The sequence below is a fragment of the Mastigoproctus giganteus genome, chromosome 11 (assembly GCF_048544385.1).
Source record: "Mastigoproctus giganteus isolate SK-2022 chromosome 11, ASM4854438v1, whole genome shotgun sequence".
NCBI classification, from domain to species: Eukaryota; Metazoa; Arthropoda; class Arachnida; order Uropygi; family Thelyphonidae; genus Mastigoproctus; species Mastigoproctus giganteus.
In genome coordinates this window covers 59,623,667-59,639,065 of record NC_143585.1, presented here as the reverse complement: position 1 = coordinate 59,639,065, position 15,399 = coordinate 59,623,667, and the positions used below count along the sequence as shown (strand labels likewise).

Genomic DNA, 15,399 nt, shown 5'->3' with positions numbered 1-15,399 from the left:
TTGTGCATACTAAGACACTTCTGTCTGTAAGGTAGTTGGCCTGGCAGTCTCCTAAGGACACTAGGCCACCAGAGCGAGTCAAATACCCCAGCAAAGTCAATGGAGATTGCCAACATATTTTTAACTGTTGTCAGTAGGCGGTGCATGGCATCCTCTGTAGAGTAACCCTGCTTAAAACCATACTGACAGTTGCTATGTGAACCTGCTTCTGTGTAGTATTGAGCTAATCTACTTTTCCTAGTACAGGTTATGTTGTTGTTATTTGGATTTTAGGAGCATTAGCAACTAAGGCCATATTGCTCCGGGGATATGCGGTGGTCATTCCCTGACCTTTCCGCATCCTCCGTATTTGGTGGTCACGGGCTCGAACCCCGGTCTAATCAAGAAGCGTGTGCTATGCACTGCTGCTCCTGCCCACCTGGCTACGGAGGCGCCATTTCCTAGTACAGGGAATAGGGATATTGGTCTATATGATTTGGAATCAGTAGGCGGTTTCTTTGGGTTTTTGAGAATTAATCTTAACACAGCTTTTTTTCTATATTTTTAGGAATATAACCTTCTGTCATACAGTTATTATATAGTGCTATTAATTTGTCTGGTACTATTTCTGCTAATTTTTTGATAATCTCAACCTCTAAGAGGTCAAACCTGGGCATTTATTGTTTTTTTTTGGTTTTAGATAGTTTTGTATAGTAAATACAGGTTCAATATTGGCATTGTCATATTCAGTGTTTTCTTTTATAATGTCTAGCTGGGCAGGGGAATGATCCCCGGTTTCAGTCTGAATAATACTGTCTAGGATGTTATTTATAGAATCTGCCCAACGGGGTTCCATCTGATTCGACAGTAGTTTCCAAGATCTCTTGGTATCTTGTTGGTCATTATTCTGTAAACAACTCCCCAAGGGTTATTGTTTCCAGTAGTTCCCACCAAGTGCTATCAGCATTCCTTTCTCTTATGAGGGCTGTATACTGATTCCTGAGAGTTCTATAAGAATCTCTCAGTGCATCCACCTCATTTTGTGGCCAAGATGTTCTGGCTATTTGAAAATTTTTCCACTCTTCCTGGTGCACCCTTCTCCTTAGTGTAGTCAGTTCAGGGCACCACTAGGGGACTGGCTGCTTCCTCGGATTTTTCCGTGGGATAGACAGGTTTGCTGTTTTGTCTGGGCTACAGTTGTCTGATCTAGACCACTCATTTTCCTGTTTTTGCAGCTCAGCTGCTGTATGTTCTGCAAAAATCTGCCAGTTTGCCTTTTTAAGGATATACCTTTTGATATCCAACAAGGAGTGTTGGGTTATTTGTAATTGCCTATTTAGTTTGAAGGTGATGACGCTATGATCTGATGTGGTCCAGGCTGGCTGGACACACCAGTCTGCAATTTTATAGGCTATTGAATGTGGCAAGAGTGACATCAATGTCACTCTCTCACATGGTACTGCTAAAAGTTGGTAAGTTGATGGTAAGTTATTAGGTTGATTTATCACTTGAAAGGGTGAGGTGGCTATAAAATCTGCCAATACCTGACCATTGTGTGTGCCTGCTCTGTCTTCTGTATGGCTATGCCATAAGGCTGACTGGCAGTTTACATCAGTACACGCTATGATATTTGCCGTAGGTAGCAGGTTTGTGACTGCTTGTAAATATTCTATTGTAGGATTTATATCTTCTCCAGGTCTGGAATAAAGTGAGATAACATAGAACTGTCCCACAGCACTAGTGATATGAGCACACACTGCTGTTGGGGAGCAGAGGTTAAGGTCAGTGTTTTTAGCTACTACTGCTGTAGAAGGGACACCTGTGGTGCATTCTATAATTTTGTACTTTCTTGGGCATCCTTGAACCCTACTTATATGTGTATATGGTTCTTGGAGTACCAAGATGTCTATGTCATTTTCTTCTAATTTGGGCTTGATCTGATCTACAACAGCTCTTCCTCTTTGAGCATTCAATTAGACAAGATTTAGAGCCCTGCAGAGTAGAGGCAGTGAGATTATACATTAGCTGATCAGGAATTCTTCTAGAGAGTTACCAACGGGTTCAGTCCAGTGGACCATCTATCAGCCGACCTGTGAACACTGTTTTAGAGCTGTACTCTCAAAACATAAGAAAGATTGGGATCGCCACGATGTACTGCATGATGGAAGACTCTGGACCCCCCCCCCCTTTCAAGCCTCCAATAAGCAAGTGGTAGTATTGCATCAGTTGATGAGAGTAGTAGTAGTAGTGGCACTTGATGCAAGAAAGCAAGTGTAGGAGCTTATGCAGCATCAGCCAAAAAAAAAAAAAAAAAATCACACCATACCCTCCAAATGCCTGTCCAGTTCCTCCTTAAATTTATTTAACCTATCAACTTCCACAACGACAGATGGAAGTTTGTTCCAGCAATTAACCACCCGCTGGCTAAAGGCAAATTTCCGCACATCTATTCTACATCTTTCCTTTCTTAATTTGAACTTATGTCCCCGTAGGTTCATATTCTGAACAAGTGGGAGGATCCCATCAGAATTCAGCGTGCTCAACCCATTCAAGGCCTTATAGACCTCAATCAGATCACCGTGCAGGTGCCTAGTCTCCAGCCACTGCAATTTGCAGAACTTAAGCCTCTCTTGGTAAGAGGATCCCTTCATTCCCCTCACCAATCGTGTTGCTCTTCTCTGTACACGCTCAAGCAAATCTACATCCTTCCTAAAATGAGGCCTCCAGACCTGTACGCAGTACTCAAGGCGTGGCCTGACCATTGCCTCATACAGAGGGACAATCACCTCCTTTTCCCTGCTAGCAAAATTCCTATATATCATTGACAAAACCCCATGACCTGCCCTAGCAGCCTGTCTACATTGCTCAGAAAACTTCATATCTGACTGCACAATTACTCCCAGGTCTTTTTCATTTTCTACCACCTTAAGTGTAGTACCACACAGTTGGTACGTTTCTCTGGGGTTACTTCTACCCATATGCAGTACTTTGCATTTGTCAAGGTTAAACTTCAGTTGCCACTTCTTAGCCCATCTGCCCAAATTATCTAGATCCTGTTGCAGTAGCACACTGCCATTACTGTCATTAACAACCCTGCCAACCTTCGTGTCATCTGCAAACTTCGACATTAAGCCTGATATACCTTCATCAATATCATTGATAAATATACAAAACAACAGTGGACCCAACACCGAACCCTGTGGGACTCCACTAATAACATTAGTCCACGAAGAGCAGCACCCATTGATTACCACCCTCTGTCTTCTCCCACTTATCCATCCTTTTATCCATTGTAGCAACTTACCCTTAATACCATTCTGCTCCAATTTGTACAGTAGTCTTCCATGCGCAACAGTGTCAAAAGCTTTCCTGAAATCCAAGTATATGATATCAAAATTATTTTTTGCATCCAGTTCCTTTGTGACCACATCATAATAACCAATCAAATTTGTCAGACAAGACTTTCCCTTAACAAACCCATGCTGTGTCTTAATTATTGCTGCAGTCTTGTCTAGATGATCCTGCAATGCATCTTTAACCAGTGACTCCATTATTTTACCCGGAACAGAAGTTAAACTAACTGGTCTGTAATTACTCGTGTCACCCTTTGAACCTCCTTTGTGAATTGGGGATACATTTGCACATCTCCAGTCCGTGGGAACCTCCCCTGAATCCAAGGATGCTCTCATAATTATGGCTAAGGGTTTGCTTAGTTGCTTTGCCGCCTCCTTTAATATAACTGGATAGATCCCATCCACCCCAGGTGCCTTTCTTATGTTTAACTTCAACAATTTCTCCTCCACTTTGCTCTCAGTTATTACAAAATCATTAAGCACACTGCTACAATTTGATAACCTTCTTCCATTTTCAAACTGTAATAATTCCTCACGTGTGAATGTAGATGCAAAATACTCATTCAGTTTGTTTGCTATCTGAGCAGGATCATCAACAGTCGAACCATCGATGTCAAGTGGACCAATCATATTCATCCCCTTCCTTTTAGAGTTTATATAAGTAAAGAAATCCTTGCTGTTTTTCTTAGCATCTTTTGCCAAAGATTTCTCGTAATCCGCCTTTGCCTGCCGAACCTCCTTTGTGACCTGATTACAGACTAGCTTATATCTGCTACAGGCTTCTACGTCGCCTGATAATTTATATGCATCCCATGCATTTTTCTTCTCTGACACGAGTCTCATTAGTTCATTTGATAACCATTTAGGCCTAAACCTTGAACAATATTTCTTCATCGGTATGAAAAGTCTAGTAGCTTCCACGATTAATTCCTTGAATGCTTCCCACTTAGAATTTACTGTTTGTAACATCGTCAGTTGATCCCACTGTACAGAATTTAAAAACTGTCTGAGACCACTGTACTCCCCTTTACGGAAGCAAAAACCCTTTCCTTTACCCCTGACGGTAGTTACCTCTTTGAGTAAATCCCACTTCAGCACACTGTGATCACTGCCACCTAGTGGTTCCTTTATCTGCAAATTCTTAATACACGAATGATCACTGCTGATAACCAGATCAAGAGTATTACTTTCTCTGGTTGCCTCTCGAACATGCTGCTGCAGAAAACAATCATCCAATAAATCCACAAAAGTCTGACTAGTGTGTGAGTGACCAACCCACAAGTTCCAGTCAATATCTGGGAAGTTAAAATCCCCCATTATAAGACATTCTGATTTACTGACCCACTCTATTTCGCTGTACAATTGTTCATTGTACTCATTCGAGTCATTAGGCCTATACTGGACTTTGTCGAAATTAGGTCCACTTGGTTTGATTGGTTTGAATATCAGTTCCATTAGCATTTTAGACTTTCAGGTAGAAAGCCCAACTCGGCATACCTGAGAGAATGTCTGATAGCCTCAAACACCAAGCACAATACAGTACATGCATAATATCAGATTAGTGCACTACGTAGCAAACTTAGTTTGCCAAATGCTGCACAAGAAAAACACTCCTTTGGCAACCACTTATAATAATGATCTTTGTTATATTAATTTTCCCAGTTTTGCTGAAAGTTTTTAAATAACAAAATACTTCTTTTATTGATAGCTGAACTCAGCTATCAATAAAACATGCAGGTCATCTCCTATTTATCAAATCATTCATTCTTGCTTCTCAGTTTTGTTCTATGGTATCAAAAGAAGCTGCTATTTCTGACTGCAGAATACAGTTCGCCATGCCCTGTCGTTACACTTCCCCCATTCAATAATCACTGATTATATCCCTGACAGTGTGTGCGTGTGTGCGTGCGTGCATGCGTGTGTGTGTGTGTGTGTGTGATCTCCACTGTTGCTCATAAGGAATATTCAACAGCAGAGACATTATCAACCTTGCTGTTCCTGGACTTGATAATATTTAAATTTAATATCACTTGCTTTTTCTTAGTGAAGCATTAATAATAACATCAAAATTTATACCACCACTAGAAGTCGACATTTCCATACATAAGTGATCAGCTGTATCATTTGAATTCCACTGGAAATGCTCATTTATGGTAGAATCTTGTAAATCTGACATTCAAAAATCAGGCACTTTCATTTATGATTCTCTGATATTTTGATAAGGGAGTATATATATTATATAATATGAAATATTCAACATGAGTACTTCACATATAGCTAAGAGCATCTGTGCTAGAAGTAACCTTGTGAGAGTAGCTGCATTATGAATAGGCACTGTGGCTATTTGAGGGAAAAACGCTTCGTTTCAATTAAGTGTACAGAATTTTTCACTGGTTGAAATGGTTTTTGTAGACCTTTATACAGCAAGTTATGTTAAATTTGGTGCATGATATTAGTATTAGTAACAAATGATGCAAGAAAACAAACTTACATAGTATCAGGGAAAAAAATAACACTTCCCATATCACTTGTTCATGAAAGGTTCATGACCTGTGGAAATTGAATGTAGAGATGCAAAAATTTTAAAATATTACCTCTATGTCTGTATGAAAATATAACCCTGCAACTTTTACTTAGCAGGGTGTGTAGGGAGAATGCAACTCAATATTAGGGATCAACAATCAATTTCAATTACATTTTTAACTGGAATTTTTAATTCCAATTAAATATAATCCTATTTCCATTACTTAGTTGCTGCAATGGGCTAACACAGCCCAGTATTAAGGGATCAATCTGCACATTTCACTTGACACAAGGATGCTAAACCACCTGCTATGTGGTGAGGAAACAGTTAGCTCTGAAACTGATCATAGAAGTGTTTTTCAGTTTTTAATGAATATCAGATTCATTGTTTCTGGTGATATCATTCAGTTAAAAACAATCTTAGTAATTTTGGTTGACTCATGGATAATGATGTCATTTCCAAAAGTAAGCATAAGCATGTCACTAGAGGGAACAACGATTCCCTATGACAAAAAATGGAAAATATAAGGGTGGAAAAAGTACAGTCCTCTCTCGATTTGCAAAGTTTCACAACTGAGCGGTCAGGTATTTACTACCAAAATTTTAAATTGCATGGAGAGTTTTGCTACCCGATAGCTTCAAAAATAGGAATGAAGGGCAGATTTTGAAAATATTATTACAAATGCAATAAGATCGACTTTACTACTTGTTTATAATTAGATTTCACAAACAGAGAAGCCCAATAAACATGAAAGTGCAAATTGTTTTTATTGTTTTATGGTCATTACCTCCAGAAATGTGCTTTAGAAAAATAAAACTAATTTTTATAACCAAACATAGCAATAAATGGCAGTGTGTTTGTCTGGTTATTTTTGAAACAACTTCCTCCATCAGGAACCCCTTCATCAGTTATCCTACATTAGTTGTTCAGACGGAATCTTTTTCTGGTTCGTGCAATGTAAAGTGTTTTAATTGGTAAGAATTGTTTTTGCTGATTTAATATTTCTTGTCTATATAAAGTGTGTGTTTAATTAGTGCCTAAAATAAAGAAAGCTACAACAAAAAAAATTTTAAATTTAAAGGAAAAATTAAAAATCATTAAGGAATTAGAAAATGGCACAAAGGTTGTGACATTGGCCAAGAAATACAGCATAAAGGAATCTAGCATTTGATGTATTACAGATAATGCTGAGAAAATTAAAAGTTCATTTATCTGTTCCACATCACTGGCTGCAAAAAAGCACTACAAAAGTGAGAAATCTGTTAATAGAGAAAACTGAAAAATTACTTTCTTTCTGGATAGAAGATCTTAATCAAAAGAGAATGCCTCTTAGTTCAGATATTATTTGCTGCAAAGCTCTGCAAATTTTTAATCACTTACAAGAAGAATAAGCTGGTCCATCCAGTGAAGACGTCTTTCAGGCCAGTAAGTGCTAGTTCGAAAATTTTAAAAAACGTCAAAGTATTCACAATTTAAAATTAACTGGTGAAGCCCATTAATTTTAGATTGTGAATACTTTGTATCTGAAAACTTTAAAGGATGCTACTGCGACTGAGGGCTACCTAGCAAGTCAATTGTTTAATGCTGATGAGACTGGCTTATTTTGGAAGCGTATGCCAAGCCGAACATTCATTTTAAAAGAAGAGAAAACCACTCTAGGTTTCAAAGCTGCAAAAGATAGGTTAACACTTTTGCTATGTGGCAATGCAGAGGGTGACTTTAAGTGTAAACTGCTTCTAATTTATACATCAGAAAATCCTCGTACTTTTAAAGGAATATCAAAAAGCCTCTTACCAGTTAATTGGAAATCAAGCAAAACAGCCTGGATGACAGCTAAAATCTTCGAAGATTAGTTTTTAAATTGCTTTTGCGTCACAACAAAAAGATAATGCCTGAAGAAGAACACAGCATTCAAAATCTTGCTCTTTCTTGACAATGTGATAGGTCATCCTGCACATTTGTCCGATCTGCACACAAATATGAAAGTTACCTTACTTCCAGCGAATACAACTTCGTTAATTCAGCCGATGGACCATGGTGTTATAGCTTTCTTTAAACTTTATTACCTAAGGAGATCTTTTTTACAATTGGTAGAAGCTACTGATGGAATAGGCAGTGTTTCAATTCAAGATTATTGGCAGAATTATAACATTCTTGATGCTGTAAAAAAATATTGAGTTCGCTTTGGGTGAAGTTAAGAACTCAACAATGAATGCAATGTGGAAAAAGCTGTGGCCACAATGTTGCACTAAAAGAAGCCACGGTCGAAATGCCAGAGGCAGTTGAGATTGTGAGAATTGGTAAAATGATTAGTGGAGAGGGATTTGAAGAACTGGAATGAGCAGGTATCACAGAAGTCCTTGAATTTTAGAGAAGTTATCAGTGGATGATATTTTTTTGCAATGTGAAGAAGAAGATAACAAAAATGATAAAAATGAAGAAGATGCACACAAAAATTTGACTGCGAAGAGACTACCTGAGTTTTTAAGACTGCAAATCAGCTTAGCCAAGAAGCTCTGGATATGGATCCTAATTTGGAAAGGAGTTTAAATTTTTGCAGAAATTTTTATCATTAGCTTTAGTTCCTTATGAAGAAATTTATAGAGTCAGAAAAACAGCGTGCTTCTAATCAAACATTTTAACTAATTTTTTTTCAAAAAGTGCTGGATACTGTTGCAAGTATATCACAAACAGCAACGAAGGAGCAATGCATTCAGATTAAAAATCTAGAGGTAAGTATTAGAAAAAATTTTTTTTGCACTTTTTACAGGTACGGAACCCTCGTTAAGTCATATAAACTACGTTTGGCATTGCGCAGTGTTTTCCAGAATGTAAAAAAAAAAGCCCCTTTCCATTTCACCCATTCATTCACTCCAAATGTTTGTCTAGTTCTGCCTTGAATTTATTTAAGTTGTCAACTTCTACGACAGATGGAAGTTTGTTCCAGCAATCAACGATCTGTTGGCTAAAGGCAAATTTCCACACATCTATTCTACAACTGTCTTTCCTCAATTTGAATTTTTTTGAGAAATAGAGTGGGCTAGTAAATCAGAATGCCTTATAATGGTGAGTTTAACTTCTCAGATATTGACTGGAACTTGTGGGTTGGTCACTCACACACCAGTAAGACTTTTGTGGATTTATTGGACGATTGTTTTCCGCAGCAGCACGTTCGAGGAGCAACCAGGGAGAGTAATACTCTTGATCTGGTTATCAGCAGTAATCACTCGTATATTAAGAATTTGCAGATAAAGGAACCACTAGGTGGCAGTGATCACAGGGTACTGATGTGGAATTTACTTAAAGATATAATTACCATCAGGGGTAAAGGAAAGGGTTTTTGCTTATGTAAAGGTGACTACAGTGGTCTCAGACAGTTTTTAAATTCCGTACAACAGTGGAATCAACTGATGATGTCACCAACAGAAAATTTTAAATGGGAAGCTACTAAACGTTTCATACCTATTAAAAAATATTGTTCAAGGTTTAGGCCGAAATGGTTGTCCAATAAACTAATGAGATTCATGGCAGAGAAGAAAAATGCATGGGATGCATATAAATTATCAGGCGACACAGAAGCCTATGGTAGATATAAGCTAGTCTGTAATCAAGTCACAAAGGAGGTTAGGCAGGTGAAGGCAGATTACGAGAAATCATTGGCAAAGGATGCAAAGAAAAACAGCGAGGATTTCTTTACTTATATAAACTCTAAAAGGAAGGGGATGAATAAGATTGGTCCACTTGATATTGATGGTTTGACTGTTGATGATCCTGCTCAGATAGCAAACAAACTGAATGAACATTTTGAATCTACATTCACACATGAGGAGTTATTAAGGATTGAAAATGCCAGAAGGTTATCAAATTGTAGCAGGGTACTTAATGATTTTGTAATAACTGAGAGTAAATGGAGGAGAAATTGTCGAAGTTAAACATAAGAAAGGTACCTGGGGTGGATGGGATCTATCCAGTTATATTAAAGGTGGCAAAGGAGGTAAGCAAACCCTTCCATAATTATGAGAGCAGCCTTGGACTCAGGGGAGGCCCTCACGGACTGGAGATGTACAAATGCATCCCCAATTCACAAAGGGAGATCGAAGGGTGACGCAAGTAATTACAGACCAGTTAGTTTAACTTCTGTTCCAGGGAAATTAATGGAGGCACTGGTTAAAGAAGCATTGCAGGATGATCTAGACAAAACTTCAGTTATAGCTCAGACACAGCATGGGTTTCTTAAGGGGAAGTCTTGTCTGACAAATTTGATTGGATACTACGATGTGGCCACACAGGAATTGGATGCAAAAAAATAATTTCGATATCATATACTTGGATTTCAGGAAAGCTTTTGACACTGTTGCGCATTAAAGACTACTGTACAAACTGGAGCAGAATGGTATTAAGGGTAAGTTGCTACAAAGGATAAAAGGATGGCTGAGTGGGAGAAGACAGAGAGTGGCAATCAATGGGCACTGCTCTTCATGGACTAATGTTATTGGTGGAGTCCCACAGGGTTCGGTGTTGTGTTCACTGTTGTTTTGTATATTTATCAATGATAAATAAATAAATTTTCTGTTTATACTCCAGGACGACCAAATGGTCAGAGGAGTTTACAAGATACACAGAATACAAGAAACAGCACCGTATTCAGCAGTCACGGGCTTGAACCCCGGTCACTCAAGGCACGTGTACTTATGCGCCTGACCACTAGGCTACGGCAGGCTTCAGGCTTAGTGTCGAAGTTTGCAGATGATACAAAGGTTGGCAGGGTTGTTAATGACAGTAATGGCAGTGTGCTACTACAACAGGATCCAAAAAATTTGGAAAGATGGGCTGAGAAGTAGCAACTGAAGTTTAACATTGACAAATGCAAAGTACTGCATATGGGTAGAATTAACCCCAGAGGAACGTACCAACTGTGTAGTATTACACTTAAGGTGGTAGAAAATGAAAAAGACCTGGGAGTAATTTCGCAGTCAGATATGAAGTTTTCTGAGCAATGCAGATAGGCTACCAGAGCAGGTCATGGGGTTATGTCAATGATATACAGGAATTTTGCTAGCAGGGAAAAGGAGGTGATTGTCCCTCTGTATAAGGCAATGGCCAGGCCACGCCTTGAGTACTGCATACAGGTCTGGAGGCTTCGTTTTAGGAAGGATGTAGATTTGCTTGAGCGTGTACAGAGAAGGGCAACAAGACTGGTGAGGGAAATGAAGGGATCCTCTTACCAAGAGAGGCTTAAGTTCTGCGAATTGCAACGGCTGGAGACTAGGCACCTGAGAGGTGATCTGATTGAGGTGTATAAGGCCTCGAATGGGTTGAGCATGCTGAATTCTGATTCCACTTGTTCAGATTACAAACCTAAGGGGGCATAAATTCAAATCGAGGAAAGACAGCTGCAGAATAGATGTGCAGAATACCTTTGGCTAGCGGGTGGTTAATTGCTGGAACAAACTTTCATCTGTCGTTGTGGAAGTTGATAGGTTAAATAAATTTAAGGAGGAACTGGACAAACATTTAGAGGTAATGGTTGTGTGAATTTTCTTTTTTTGGCTGATGCTACATAAGCTCATACGCTTGCTTTCTTGCATCACATGGCATGATTACTATTACCATTACTTTATCCCCTCAGGCAATTAATCTGGGCAAGAGGTAGAATCCCATCAGTAGTGAGCTTGCTGAAACCACACCATGCCTTATAAACTTCAATCAAATTGCCTCACGGGTGCCTAGTCTCTAGACACTGTAATTTGAAACTTAAGCTTTTCCTCGTAAGAGCAAACCTTTGTTAAATTCACTAATCTTGTTATCCTTCTCTGTACTCATTCCAGCAGTTCTACATCCTTCCTAAAATGAGGCCTCCAGACCTGTATACCGTACTCAAAAGGTGTGGCCTGACTATTTCCTTATTACAAGGGGATAATCACTTCCTTATCCCTGCTAGAAAAATTCCTGTGTATTACTGACAAGAAACCATGAGCTATTCTTTTAGACCATCTGCACTGCTCAGAAAACTTCATAAAATCATATCTGATTGCACAATTACCCCCAGGTCCTATTCATTCTCTACCTACAGTTGATATGTTACTCTGGAGTTAATGCTACCGATATGCAGTACTTCATATTCTTCAATGTTAAACTTCAGTTGCCACCTCTCAGCCCATCTGCTCAACTATCAAATGAATTTGTGTGATTCAACTCTGGAATTTTTTAGTAAAATTTTCTGATATAAACGAAATCCATATTTTAAATTCAAACTCTCTCTCTCTCTCTCTTAAAAGGGAAAAAATGTTTTACCATAATAATGTCAAAGTTTTGAATAGCATAAAGCTTAATGATTTTAATGATAAAGCTTAATGATTTTAATGATAAAGCTTAATGATTTTAATAATAAAGCTTAATAATCTGCTACGTTACGTGGAGTAGGATGGAAGAATAAATTTTGAGGCTTAAAGCGGTTTAAAATAAGTTAAAATTGTGATGTTTGTATGAACATGGAATTAAAATATGCTCAAGAAAGTAGAAGTGCACAACTTCGTCCCTGGTTGTCATTGAAGAATTAATTTAAACTTTAAAAATATGAGACCGGTGAAGCCAAAAGTCACGAACGACCGACTTTCGTATTAACGTCATCAGTTGGCAATACTAAAGTAAGAAGAAAACACGTGTTTTAAAGACTTCTAAGTTCCCATGATGCACTTTGTAAAATGTGGTAATCTCAAGTGCGTGAGATTCCAGACCGGGGAGAGGTTGGTGGGTAGTTTCGTATTTATGACGTTAAGCTTGGTATTACGGCGGCTCCATTCTATAATGAGGGTTTCGTATTGAAAGATTTTGAAACTGGATTTTAATTTTACAATTGTAATGGCTGAATCAACTAAGGGGTGTAATGGTAGTAAGCCCGTGTGTTGGAAGTTTTTGTGGAACCGTACTTTGTGGTAGTGCTCCCGATGTAGCATGCCTTGCAACCTTGTTGACACTTAATTAAATATACAATATTGTTCATGTCATTTATTGGGTATTTGTGTGTTTCTTTACACGTATTAAAAAAAAGTGACCCTAACTTATTGTATGAAGAAAAAATAAGTGTGATATCAGTGCCTGTGAACACTTGGTGGAACTGTCTAGCGAGACTGCTGTGATAGGGAAGAATAATGTGCGTGTTCCCTTTTGTGTTGTGTTTGGATAAGCTAGTGACATTATTTTTTGCAACGGAAATTATGTGCTGGATCAATTGAAATGGATATTTCCTGGTCGTGAACTTTTTTGTGAGATATTGTAATTCGAAATGTAAATATTTCCCTGTGTGTGTATTTTTCCTGTAAATCCTGGTTCCTAGTTTGGTACCTGTTTTGTATATTGTAAGGTTAAGGAAATTGATTTTGTTGTCGACTTCTGTTTCGAGCATGCACTTTAATCTGTCATGTATTGTGTTGAATTTAATAAAGAGATTATCAATTGCGGTTCTGTGTCCTATTAGAAGTATGTCATCTGCATAACGTATATAAAGTTTAATCCCTGAAGGGTAAGGTTGTAGTACTTGGTTTTCGATAGTTGCTAAATAAATCTCTGATAAGGGGACTGAAATTCCTAGTCCCACAAGGAGGCCAAATATTTGTTTGAATATTTTGTTTTGAAACCGAAAGTGTCTAGCTTCAAGTAAAAATGAAGTAAGTTCTAAGATATTATTAATGGTAAAGGAGGTGCAATTGGCTAAAGTGTTGTCAATCATTAGGAATTCGCATAAAGCTTGTAATATGAAAGGTAAATGTACGTTTGTATATAAAGAAACAACATTGAAGGAGGATAAGATGTCTCCGCTGGAAATTATAGCAGAATTTATTTGTTCGAATGCTTGATTTGTATTGCTAACTTTAAATTTTGAAAATCTTGTGAGGGGTGATATGATTTTTACTAAAAAGGTAGATAGGTTGGCAAAAGCAGACTTGCTAAAAGAAACTATTGGTCTTAGGGGGTGGCCAGGTTTGTGTAATTTGGTAATGCCAAACATATGTGGGAGGATGTTATTGCGTATACCGATTTGTTGTAGCGTGTGTAAATTAATTTCTTTATTGGATCTTAATCTCCTTAAGATAACGTCAAGTTTATTTTTTCATTTGGAGAGGTTATATGTGTTATCGATTTTATAAGTGTCTTGGTCGGAGAGGATCTGTTCCATTTTATCGATATAAGCGCTTTTATCTAAAATTACAATAGCGCCTCCTTTGTCGGCTTTTTGTACGATGATATTAGGATTTTCACGTAGTTTGTAATATGTTTAATAGTTGTTGTTTTAAGTTGGGGTGTGAGTTTCGAATTAATAATGGCGTTTGTTTCGTGCATGATGTGCCATTTGTCGGGGTGATTTCCCATTTTAGTTTGTAATTCTATAATGCAGTCTTTTATGGGATAATGGTGATCTCTAATAGTAAAGTTAAACCCGTTTTCTAGCCTGAAAGTTCAGCAGCAGTAAATGTTTGTGATGAAATATTACTAGTGGAACTTTGTAGGGAGGGGGGTTCGTGTTTTTTGTGTAAGTGTATCCCATTTTTTTAAATGCCTTTGTTCTACGATGTTGAGTGCTGCATTAAAGATAGTGAACTCTACTCATGTTTCAGGTGATATTTCTTTTTTAAGATTAAATCTTAGGTGATGTATTTGATGTAACAATTGGTATTTTTTACGGAATCTTTTATGTAGTTCTTCCCGTATAATGGCAATCGAGGTTTGATGTATAATGTGGGGATATATTTTTCAAGTATTTTTGGGGAAAACACGAGCGAATTTAGGAACTATGTTGTGGGTAAGATTTTTTTTTAAAAATAAAATATGAAGTTTGTTGGTAAAATACATAAGTATTTTGGAAAAGTGTGATTTTGTGTCTAACATGTTCAAATGCATTAAGGAACAAGAATTAGATAAGCTGTGCAGATAAGATGTAAATAATAATCGTTAAAATATCTTACAATTTGACACTTAGATAAGTTATAGAATGTCTTAATGTAATGTTTGAAATTGACTCAAAGTTCAAAACTTTGAGTCAATTTCAAACGGTACATTAAGACATTCTATAATTTATTTGAAATCTTTATAATTTTTTGAAATCCAGTTCTAAAATGAATACAATTAATACAATTGTTAATAGTATTCAGTAGTCATGCAGGCTTGCACCATGGCCTACTCAAAGAGTGTGTAGCATGTGCTACTGTACTCTTTCTCCAGACCACTTGGCTAAGTTGGGCCTAAAGTTTTTTTTTTTATACTCCAGAACCATCAGGTGAGAGGAGGTTACAATAAATCATGAACACAATCACTAATCGTATTTAACAGTCACATGAGCTTGAACTGTGGTCCACTCAAAGAGCATGTGCTCTTCATTCTCACTCCTGATCACTTAGCAGCATAGGTGCCTCCGTAGCCAGGTGGGAAGGAGCAGCAGTGTGTAGCACACGCTTATTGATTAGACCGGGGTTCGAGCCAGTGACCACCAAATACGGAGGATGCGGAAAGGTCAAGAAATGACCACCTTATATCCCAGAGCAATAT

The 15,399-nt window shown here is 37.8% G+C and overlaps 1 protein-coding gene across 1 annotated transcript in view; it reads right to left on the bottom strand.

The window, feature by feature from the left end:
- The window catches only part of LOC150078036 (uncharacterized), a 321,641-nt gene that overhangs the window by 95,572 nt on the left and 210,670 nt on the right, over positions 1-15,399 (bottom strand). The window lies entirely within an intron of this gene.